The sequence below is a fragment of the Peromyscus maniculatus genome, chromosome 7, assembly GCF_049852395.1.
Source record: "Peromyscus maniculatus bairdii isolate BWxNUB_F1_BW_parent chromosome 7, HU_Pman_BW_mat_3.1, whole genome shotgun sequence".
Classification (NCBI taxonomy): Eukaryota; Metazoa; Chordata; class Mammalia; order Rodentia; family Cricetidae; genus Peromyscus; species Peromyscus maniculatus.
In genome coordinates, this window is record NC_134858.1 from 32,801,833 (window position 1) to 32,813,824 (window position 11,992).

The window sequence follows — 11,992 nt, forward strand, 5'->3', positions numbered from 1 at the left end:
GCAAAGGCATCCCAGATTGTAGAGAACCCATTGGCTGAATTACTTTGTTAATTGCCCTAAGGTCTGTTACCATTCTCCATTTACCAGATTTCTTTTTAATAACAAATACAGGAGAATTCCAAGGGCTGGTTGATTCTTCAATATGCTGAGCATTTAACTGTTCTTCTACCAGCTCTTCTAAAGCCTGGAGTTTCTCTGTTGTTAAAGGCCATTGCTGGACCCATACAGGCTTGTCTGTTAACCATTTTAAAGGTAGAGCTGTTGGTGTCTTTGGAAGATCATCAGTTATTGTGCCCTGTTCTTGTATAATATGGATGGCTGGTGACCACTCATTAGAACAATATCTTCTAATATTTCTCTCAGTAACATGTGCTAGTTTATGATTTGTTTCTGAGATTGGAGGGATGTTAATCTGAGTATTCCATTGTTGCAACAAGTCTCGACCCCACAGGTTCATAGTTATGTTAGCCACATATGGTTTTAATTTTCCTCTCTGTCCTTCTGGACCTATACATTCAAGCCATCTTGCACTCTGTTTCACCTGAGATAATGTCCCAATTCCTAACAGTTGAACGTTTACCTCCTGAAGAGGCCAAGTTGGATGCCAAAATTCTGGTGCAATTATGGTAACGTCCGCACCTGTGTCTACCAGACCAGACAACAAAACACCATTTATTTTTATCGTTAATTTTGGTCTTTGTTCATTAATAGAAGTTTGCCAAAAAATTTTCTTTATGTTTTCTCCTGAATTTTCTATTCTCTCTGTTTCATCATTCTGATCAGCATGATTTATTCCAATAGGCATTTGGTTATTTAATCGCTCTCCAGAGCAGGCATTTCCTCTATGGCTGCCGGAAAGGTTTGAACTGGATTTGCACTGGGGGCCTGCCTGAGGCCCCTCTGGGAGTTTCCCGAAGACTGAGGCAAAGGATTACCCTGTCTGTCCTTTGTTGATCTACATTCGTTGGTCCAGTGTTTTCCCTTACCACACCTTCTGCATACTCCAGAAGGAAGGGGCATTCTGTTGCCATTGTTCCTTGAAGAAACATTGTTTCTGGAAATGACCTGTCTACAGTCCCTTTTCAAATGTCCTTGCTTTCCACATCCAAAACATCTAACACTCCTCAAACCTTTTGAAATTACTTCTCCTACCCATGTATCATCATGCTCATCAGCTTCAACATTAATTGTTTCTCTAATCCAATCTTCCATAGGTGCAGATCTTGCCCTTAATGGCCTGATTATTCTTTTGCATGCTGCATTCGCATTCTCAAAGGCCAAAGATTCAATTATTGCCTTACCAGCTTCTGAATCCGAGACCGTTCTCTTTACTGCTGAAGCCAGTCTTTGTAAAAAATCTGTAAAAGACTCTTTTGGGCCTTGCTTCACCTTTGTAAATGACTCAGATTTTTTTCCTGGTTCCTCAACTTTGTCCCATGCATTCAAGGCTGCCGTTCGACATAAAATTAGGGTTTGGACATCATATAAACATTGTGCTTGTGCTGAAGCATATTGGCCTTCGCCCATAAGCTGATCCTGGCAAACTTGTACTCCTTTATCCCTCCATTGTTTTTCTATGTTTTTAGCCTCCTCCTTAAACCAAGTCAGAAATTGAAGTCTCTGGCTGGGTTCCAGAACACCTTGTGCGAGGTCCCGCCAGTCCTGTGGTACTATCCTATTATATGTTGACCAAGTGTTTAACATTTGCTTTACATATGGGGAATGCATGCCATAAGATACTATTGCCTCCTTAAACCTTTTTAAATCCAACATTTCAATTGGAGCCCAAGTATTTTGTGTAGCCATTTGATCAGGCATCTGCTGTACTGTTACAGGATAAATTAAGGGTGACTGTGTGAAAACAGGCTTTCTTTCTGCAACCTTATGATCCCGACTTGAAACAACTTCACTGTTAATTTCTTCTGTCTGAATTTTTACAGGTTTAACAAGTTCTTCTAACGCTGTTATCCTGGCACTTAAATTGACTATCTTTTTAAATATTAAAATGTGGATTATTATAGTGATGAGGTGCATAATTCCACCAATACTAATATTATATAGTTGTTCCATTGCCAGACTGCCTAAAATTTCGAACAAAAACCAATTTTCTTCCAATGTACACATAAAACCCATTTGTTTTTTAATGTGGAAAAAAATTCTCTTTTAGATAGTTTCTTTTAAAATATCTGATATATTATGACTTACCAAATCTGCGTAGAACAGTAGAAATCCGAGGGGATTTTCAAAGCAGCCACCTAGTGTCCCAGGTGTAAATCCAGAGAGAGAGAGAGAGAGAGAGAGAGAGAGAGAGAGAGAGGAAAGAGAGAACGCACAAGAAAGCGTAGCCGGCTAAAGCTTAAATGCAGCCACGTGTTCCCTCTTGTGCCGAGTCAAGGCTTGGGTCTGGCTTCCTTAAGCTCCGACCACGTGCTTTGGCTTTACAGGCAGGGCCCTGTTCGGCAGGGCAGGTCTGAGTTGTTTGTAGCACCGGCTTTAGGCAAGCTGCTCACAGACCTAGGCCCGGGCTAGAAGTTGCTACCCGGACTAGGACGCCAGCAGCTCGGACTAAGAAGCCGATCGCCGCCGGCCGCCGTGTGCCGCCGCTGCCGCCGCCGCCGCTGCCACGGGCCGCCTGCCGCCCTTGCGGGAAAGCGGACCTGCTGCCAAGCCAAGCAGTTTTTAATGGATTCTTGTCACGTTGGGCGCCAGATGTAGATGTAACCAACCGTCTTATTAAATAAGAAACACAGAAACAATGTAAAAGAGAAAGCCGAGAGGTCAGAGCTCAGAGCTAAAATCTCACCCTTCCTCCTGCTGTCCCAGCTTCGCGAAAAAAAGACCTACTTCCTCTCGGTTCGTATTTTTAAAGTATGTTGTTCTGCCTTCTCATTGGTTGTAAACCCAAACACATGACTGCCTCGTCACTGTCTGAATGTACAGCCCCCTAGGTCTTAAAGGCATATGTCTCCAATGCTGGCTGTATCCCTGAACACACAGAGATCTTATGGGATTAAAGGCGTGTGCCACCACCGCCACACTCTTGCTATGGCTCTAATAGCTCTGACCCTGAACACACAGATATCTATGGGATTAAAGGCGTGTGCCACCACCGCCACACTCTTGCTATGGCTCTAATAGCTCTGACCCCCAGACAACTTTATTTATTAACATACAATCAAATTAATATTTCAGTACAAATCAAAATAATATTTCAATACAATTAGATTACCACCACAGGGGAAAGATGAAAATCTTTTAAAACCTCAAAGCCCAACCCCAGAGCACACCTCCTCCAACAAGGCACACCTCCTAATCTTTCCACCAGCTGGAGACCAAGTATTGAAATAGATGAGCCTGTGGGGGCCATTACCATCCAAACCATCACACTGCTGGAAGGCTGTTAGGTTATCTTGGGGAATGTATTTTTTCCTTTGTGGGCCTGGGGTTAGAACATAGGGGCCAATGCATGCTCAGGAAGAACTCTACTACACCCTCCTACAGGTTCATTCTTGCAGTTAGTTCTTATGAGAAAAGATTATTATAGAAAGACTGTGCCTGACCTCCTAAATCCCTGGTTGTCTGTCTTTCCATGAGATTTTAAACCCACGTATTCTTGTTATTATGATGTCCCATGTCAAGAGGCTAGCACCAGAGAGGTAGCATAGATATGGCCACCTGATCTGGGACTTCAGTTTCCAAAACCAAGCTAATTAAACTTCTTTACAAAGGACCTAGGCTCAGGTATTGTATTATAGTGTAGAAAACAGATCAAGATGTCTTCTTCTCAAGGAGGTACTACAGCTAGAAATTTGGTAAGAGTTCTTACACTTTTAAGAGCTGTGTGTGATGGTGTACACTTGTAATCTCACCACTCTGGAGGCAGAGGCATGAAGATCAGCCACAAGTCTGAGGTTAGCCTGCTGTGGGATGTTTGTCTGTAGCTGTTGAGTATGTGTGGCTCCCATTAGATAATAAATAAAGCTGTTTTGGCCTATGGCAAGAAAGCATACAGCCATGTGGGAAATCCAGGCAGAGATACAGAGAGAAGGACAGAGTTGGAAATGCCAACCCATTTTCTGAGGAGCAACATGCATTTTCTGGGACACAGGTAAAGCTATGGAACACATGTCAATACATAGATTAAAAGTAATGGGTTGACATTAATAAATGGGACCTCTCAAAACTGAGAAGCTTTTGCAGGGCAAAAGACACAGTCAATAAGACAAAAAGACAGCCAACAGATTGGGAAAAGATCTTCACCAACCCCACATCTGACAGAGGATTGATCTCCACAATATATAAAGAACTCAAGAAACTAGACATCAAAGCACTGAACAGTCCAATTAAAAAATGGGCTAAAGAGCTAAACAGAGAATTCACAAAACAAGAACTACAAATGGCTGAAAGACATTTAAAGAAATGCTCAACATCCTTAATCATCAGAGAAATGCAAATCAAAACGACTCTGAGATACCACCTTACACCTGTTAGAATGGCTAAGATCAAAAACACCAATGACAACCAATGTTGGAGAGGATGTGGAGCAAAGGGAACACTCCTCCACTGTTGGTGGGAATGTAAACTTGTACAACCACTATGGAAATCAGTATGGCGGTTTCTCAGAAAATTAGGAATCAAACTACCTCAAGACCCAGCCATCCCACTCTTGGGCATATACCCAAAGAATGCTGATACATACCATAAAGATACATGCTCAGCTATGTTCATAGCAGCACTATTTGTAATAGCCAGAACCTGGAAACAACCTAGATGCCCATCAACGGAAGAATGGATGAAAAAAATGTGGTACATATACACAATGGAGTACTACTCAGCAGAGAAAAACAATGAAAGCATGAAATTTGCAGGCAAATGGATGGAACTAGAAAATATCATCCTGAGTGAGGTAACCCAAACCCAGAAAGACAGTTATGGTATGTACTCACTCATTGGTGGATTCTAGATATAAAATGAACAATCAGACCACAACCCATAGAACCATAGAGGCTATATATATATATAGCATGGAGGTCCGTAGGACGACTGTGGCATATAATAAATTTCAGTTTTACTCAATTATTGAAAAAAAAATAGCCAAATGAATGGAAACACATGAACTATGAACCAAAGACTGAGGGGCTCCCAGCTGGATCAGGCCCTCTGAATAGGTGAGACAGTCGATTGGCTTGATCAGTTTGGGAGGCATTTAGGCAGTGGGACCAAGTCCTGTGCTCATTCCATGAGTTGGCTGTTTGAAACCAGGAACTTATGCAGGGACACTTGGCTCAGTCTGGGAGGAAGGGACTGGACCTCCCTGGACTGAGTCTACCAAGTCGATCACAGTCCTCGGGGGAGGACTTGTCCTGGAGGAGATGGGAATGGAGGGTGGGCTGGGGGTAAGGGGAGGGCGTGGGAGGGGGGAGAATAGGGGAACCCATGGCTGATATGTAGAACTGAATGGTATTGTAAAATAAAAAATATATATCAAAAAAAAAAAAAAAAAAGTAATGGGTTGAGTTAAGATATACGAGCTAGCTAACAAGAAGCAAGATGCCATAGGCCATACAATTTGTAATCATTATTAAGCCTCTGAGTGATTATTTTATAAGCAGGTATGGGACTGTGAGGCCGGTGGGACTGGAGAAACTTCTGGCTACACTTGCTTGATCTACACCATGAGTTTCAGGGCAGTTAAGGGCAAGGTAGTGAGATTCTATCTAAAACAAACAAATATACACCTTTCCCCCTCTTTTTTCCCTGCTGACTTCTGCCAGTTCTTCTAGGGTTTTATCTGTGGGTCCCAAAATAAATGAAACATCCCAGAATCTCCTGGCTAGTTCACCAAATAGGAGAGTTTAAACAATAAATATATATAATTACATAGGAATATATATGAATGAATATAGTTTCTGGCATTTGAATACTTGACTCCGAGTTGATGGAGCTGTTTGGGAAGGATTAGGAGGTGTGGCCTTGCTTGAAGAAGTATGTCCCCAGGGGCAGGCTTTGAGAGCTTAAGGCCTCAACCTATTCCCAGTTGCTCTCTGCTCCCTGCCTCCTGTTTGCTGCTAGCTTCCCTGCTGTGATGAACCCTCTGCAGCTGTAAGCCCAAATAAACCCTTCCTTCTATAAGTTGCTTTGGTCATGGTGTTTTACCACAGCAATAGGAAGTGATTAATATAATCTCATAAATCCATAATTGGGAATATAAGTGAAAGAAATAACAGATTAAACCTATAATTCCAGCATTTGGAAGTTGAGGTAGGAGGATCACCATGTGTTTGAGTCCAAAAAGTCTCTGAACTCTCCATCTCATGGAGTGGGACTTAAATCCAATCGGGTATTGGTTGGTTACGTCCACAAGCTTTGTGCCACTATTGTAGAAGCAGAGTTAGTCCCCTTAAAACCTCACCTTGGGTAACTTTGGCATTACCAGCATCAAAGTCCATGAGAATTTTCTCTTGTGCAGTTTCGATTCTCCGGAATAGTCCTCTAGTCTTCTACTTAGGAGACAGAAGCACCTAAGTGCCAGTCAAATATAGAACAATTCTGTTAGGGCTGAGAGGGCAGTTGCAGCACTTGAGCCTGCCCTAAGAAGAAAAAGTGGAGAAATTGATGACTCCTCAGGCACTCATTCAACCTGTCCCTCATGACTTTAAATTGTAGATGCTCAGAACTGGAAGGGTCCTTGTCCACTGACATGATTTGGCTACCACTTGATTTTGAAAGCAATCGTTATTCAACAAAAGGGTAGTGCAATTTTTTTTTTTTATTTCTTGAGAGAGGGTCTCTCTGTGTAACCCCCGTGGTTGTCCTGGAACTTGCTTTGCAGACCGAGCTGGTCTCAAACTCATGGAGATCCACCTGCCTCTGCCTCCCGGAAAGCTGGGATTAATGCCGCCGCCGCCGCCGCCGCCGCCGCCGCCGCCACCACCTCCAAGTTCAATCTACTTCGTAATGCTTTTAGTAATAAAGAACTCACAGCCCAGATTGCCCTAATTTTTGTCAAATAGCCTATAGAATCTTTAGAATAAGTAAAACATAAAATTAAAAAATAAATTTTATTTATTTCATTTGAGCTATGGAACTTGAGACCTTCCTTGTCTCGGGAAACAAAAAGCAGGGCTGGAAACCTGGCCTGGAGGTTGAGAGTGCTTTCTGCTCTTCCAAAAGACCCAACTTCAGTCCCATCACTCATGGGGCAAGTTCCTGTAAGTCCAGCTCCAGGGGATCCGGGGGATCCCTTCTGGATTCCAAGGCCATGTGCACTCATGTCATGCTGCCCTCCCCTCATGTAAAACCCCACAGCAGGCACCGGTTAGTGGGGCAATGACTGGCCCGTTCCCTTTAAGCAGTATGACATCAATGCCTGAATGGCTGCTGTTGTGAATTCCTTCCCAATTGCATGAGAGGTGCACAGAAACCAAGTAAAACCTATAGTCATTTAAAATCAATAGTGTAGTATGGTACTTAATGTCAAACTAACGTATTATGTCTATGCTGTTGATAGTCATATGCATGTATAATTTTAAGTCACTCTTTATAGTAGCAGCAGAAAATGAAGTGAGAAAGAATAAATCTAATAAAACATGATATTAATATGAAAAATATTATAGAACTTTATTGAAACACATTTAAAGATATAAGTGGAGATTCTCCTTTATGGATAGAAAGGCTTTATCATAAAAGTACCTGCTTTTCCTAGTCAAATTCATAAACTCAGTGTAACTCCAATAAAAATATACTTTTCCCGGGCACCTGACAGTATGAATACACAATACAGAGAAGTAGGAATTAAGAAATGATAGCGCGATTTAGAAGGACAAGAAGAGTGGGAAGAACTGACCCACAGGACATTAAGGCTTTTTTCAAAGATGCTATGGCACTAACACAGGGTCTACTTGAAGGAGACTGGAGAACCAGCCTGGGTCTGATGACGTACACCTTTAATCCCAGCACTGTACTGGGGAGGCAGAGGTAGACAGATCTCTATGAGTTCGAGGCCAGCCTGGTCTACAGAGTGAATTGCTGTGGGATGGTCTGTATTTCAAATTTCTCTGATTGGTCAATAAAACACTGATTGGCCAGTGGCTAGGCAGGAAGTATAGGTGGGACTAACAGAGGAGAAAAGAAAGAACAGGAAGGCAGAAGGAGACACTGCCAGCCGCCACCATGACAAGCTGCATGTGAAGATGCCGGTAAACCATGAGCCATGTGGCAAGGTATAGATTTATGGAAATGGATTAATTTAAGCCGTAAGAACAGTTAGCAAGAAGCCTGCCACGGCCAAACAGTTTGTAAGCAATGTAAGTCTCTGTGTTTACTTGGTTGGGTCTGAGCGGCTGTGGGACTGGCGGGTGACAAAGATTTGTCCAGACTGTGGGCAAGGCAGGAAAACTCTAGCTACAGTGAATTCTTAGTCAGCCAGGGTCACATAGACAGACAGACAGAAACCAACAAACAGCTATCATTGGGGATAGGATGATGGACTACCGAGCAACTGATAGAAACCGGTCAGTTTGGGATAGACACCATCTCAAAAAGCCAAAAAGAAAATAAACAACAGACAAACCAAAACAACCCCAAGTGGAGTAAAGATCTAAATATGAATAGAAATACTGTGAAAGAAAATATAAACAACTTTTTTTTCCCCAAGATTGAATGTAGAAGGTAGGAATAACCACACAGGGAGAATTTTGTAAGACACAAAAAGCACCGACTACAGCTTCATGACAGCATTTTATATTAAGGTGAAAATGTAACTTTATCGTGCTTTAAAAAAAGGCCCTCATGGTTTAGAGGTATGCAACTCAGTGTTTAGGGGGAAAGCACCTGGAATTTGCTTTAAAGTGATCTTAGAGCCGTGGTTCTCAACCGTCTTTTTGTTTGTTTGTTTGTTTGTTTGTTTTTGGTTTTTCGAGACAGGGTTTCTCTGTGTAGCTTTGCGCCTTTCCTGGAACTCGCTTTGGAGACCAGGCTGGCCTCGAACTCACAGAGATCCGCCTGCCTCTGCCTCCCGAGTGCTGGGATTAAAGGCGTGCGCCACCACCGCCCGGCGCAAGTATTTATGTTTTAAAACTTAAATTATAAAGCTAGTTACGTCTTTCTAACAACTAGTTTTAATGTTTATGAGCATATTTTACCTACATTACCTTTTCAGGATGTTGAGAAAGATGCATCACAAGCACAGGCTGGAGGCTGGGAGCTAGATGGTTTTGAGGAAGAGGTCTTGGTGGACTCTTTCATAGAGCAAAGGGAAGCAATGCCTTCTGGGAAATGAGCTAAGTTTTAATCTAGTCTTTAAGATTAGAAGTCAAAAACAAAAATATTAAGGAAAGGAAAACCTAATTGATCTTTGAAGTATTGTTATGTGGAATTGAGTGGGACTTTTGAGGCCTTTCTTCCAGAAAACAAGGACTTGGTTGTCAGGCCTATATTAGGCCTAAACCTTGGTGCCATGTAGTTGTACTTCAATCATTTCAATGGAAAGTGTCTTAGTGACTGGAACTTCTAGTGCAGTTTGGAGTTCTTCCATTTGAAAAATGTGATATTTGCATGGGATTGTTTGAATCTTGTTTTCTAGTCCCTCCCCATCACCACCCTCATAGTCTGAAGGTAGATTTTTCTCTTGATAAAGGAACAAAAAAGGTGAACATCTTGTTTGTAAATAGGTATCTAGTAACTAGTGGTAAACTTGAAATGGTAGAATTCTTTAAAGCCGAATTCTAGGTAGCCTTAAGAAAATGTATCTTAATTATTTTTGAACCTGTATTCACCTTGTTTTTTTTCAAATATCTTAAGTTATATTTTCTTTTTCAGAGCTGCTTCTTATTTGGGGCTACTTTTTTTTTTTTTAATTGAGGCGTAATTCATAAAAGGGTATATTGTTTTGATGAGACTTTTTACAACTGTGGCTGGATGTCTTTCTTTAGTCTTCCAAAAAGGGCCATTTTACTTTTTTAGAGTTACTTTTTAAAGTCATGAGGTCAACAACTTGGACTACTATGCATGTAAGTGCTAATGCAAATTAAAGCCCAAGTTGACCTCCAGCAGCAGTTCATTCTATGTTGACAGTGAGAGAACACTTTGCCTGTTAGGATACTGTTACTCGTGGACTGAAATGCTGAAGAAACCCCTCCCCCTATTTTGTTTTTTGCAAAAATCAAGGTATATTCTAGGGTTTCCTGGTTGACCTCAACAGATAAACTAAGATGATAGTCTTAGTTCAGAAATGATCTGAATGTAGATTTACAGTCTACGTGTACAGCTGACTAAGTGAGATTGCTTTCACAGTTCTGCATGTATCCCATCGGCTCCCCATTAGTCACTGAACTCTTAAAACTGGTATTGTAACATTATCACAATGTTTTGCGCCAATTTTATAAACTTTACAGTGCAATATGTATTCCTTTTCTGAGGCAAACCAAAGGTATATTTTTCAAGGTTCTGCTGCTATCAGCAGCGTTGATGGAGGATTCTTTATACATTTGTAATAGATAGAAATGAACCAGAAAAAAAGAAGAAAAAAGTGGTGGAGGAAAAGGTGAACACTGTAAGAATACTCAAAAGTGCTGAGAGTTGCAAACGCCAAGAATGGCTTTGCATAGTAAATGGAATAGAACAGCTCTGAACTATAGCTTACTTTTCCTGGTTTGGTCTGACAGAATGATTGAATGCTTTTGTACAAAAATCAGAGCCTTAAAAACAAGGATTTGGTGAGATTGTAAAATGGTGTGTCACTTTGGCAAAACAGTTTGGTGGTTGGTCAAAATGCAAAACATTGTTACTCTGTTACTCAACAATTCTACCCTTAGGAATATATCCTCAAACTACTGAAAATGTGCACCTCTGAAACATGTACATGAAGGTTTACAGCAGTGTGTTGCTAATAGTAAAAAAGTTAAAACAACTCAAATAGCTATCAAATACTGGAGAGAAATAAAATGTGGCTTATTCATACAATAGAATATTATTAAGACATAAAAATGAATGAGAAACTGACAGATTAAATGACTTTGGTGAACCTTCATAATTTCATTTGTAGATCTTTCCATTTCTAATTTATAAATATATTTGGGGTTATAAATTATAAAAGTACTGCCTCCTGTCAACATTGTATACTTCTATTTGATGATTTCTGTGTCAAACATTATATGGAAATGTTTCCAAGTATTTTCTGTATTAACTGTGAATGAATAGAACAAAATAAATGGCCTGTGATGGAAAAAAAAAAAAAAAAAAAAAAAAAAAAAAAAAAAAAAAAAAAAAAAGAAGGTAGGAATAACCACACAGGGAGAATTTTGTAAGACACAAAAAGCACCGACTACAGCTTCATGACAGCATTTTATATTAAGGTGAAAATGTAACTTTATCGTGCTTTAAAAAAAGGTCCTCATGGTTTAGAGGTATGCAACTCAGTGTTTAGGGGGAAAGCACCTGGAATTTGCTTTAAAGTGATCTTAGAGCCGTGGTTCTCAACCGTCTTTTTGTTTGTTTGTTTGTTTGTTTGTTTTTGGTTTTTCGAGACAGGGTTTCTCTGTGTAGCTTTGCGCCTTTCCTGGGACTCACTTGGTAGCCCAGGCTGGCCTCGAACTCACAGAGATCCGCCTGCCTCTGCCTCCCGAGTGCTGGGATTAAAGGCGTGCGCTGCCGCCGCCTGGCTTGGTTCTCAACCTTCTTACTGCTGAGACCCTTTAATACAGTTCCTCATTGGTGTGGCGACCCCCAACCATAGAATTATTTTCATTGCTACTTCATAACTGTAATTTTGCTCCTGTTATGAATCATGAATATGTGACATGCGGAATATCTGACATGCGACCCCCGTGAAAGGGCTGTTCGACCCACAGGCTGAGAACGCTGACCTAAAACAAAAGGAAACTCATGAGTGACACAACTGCGTGAACATACCTCACAAACATGTCACACAAAGGGAACTGCATTGTCATGCAATTCGCATAAAAGATAAAGTCATAAAAATAAATAACGTTTT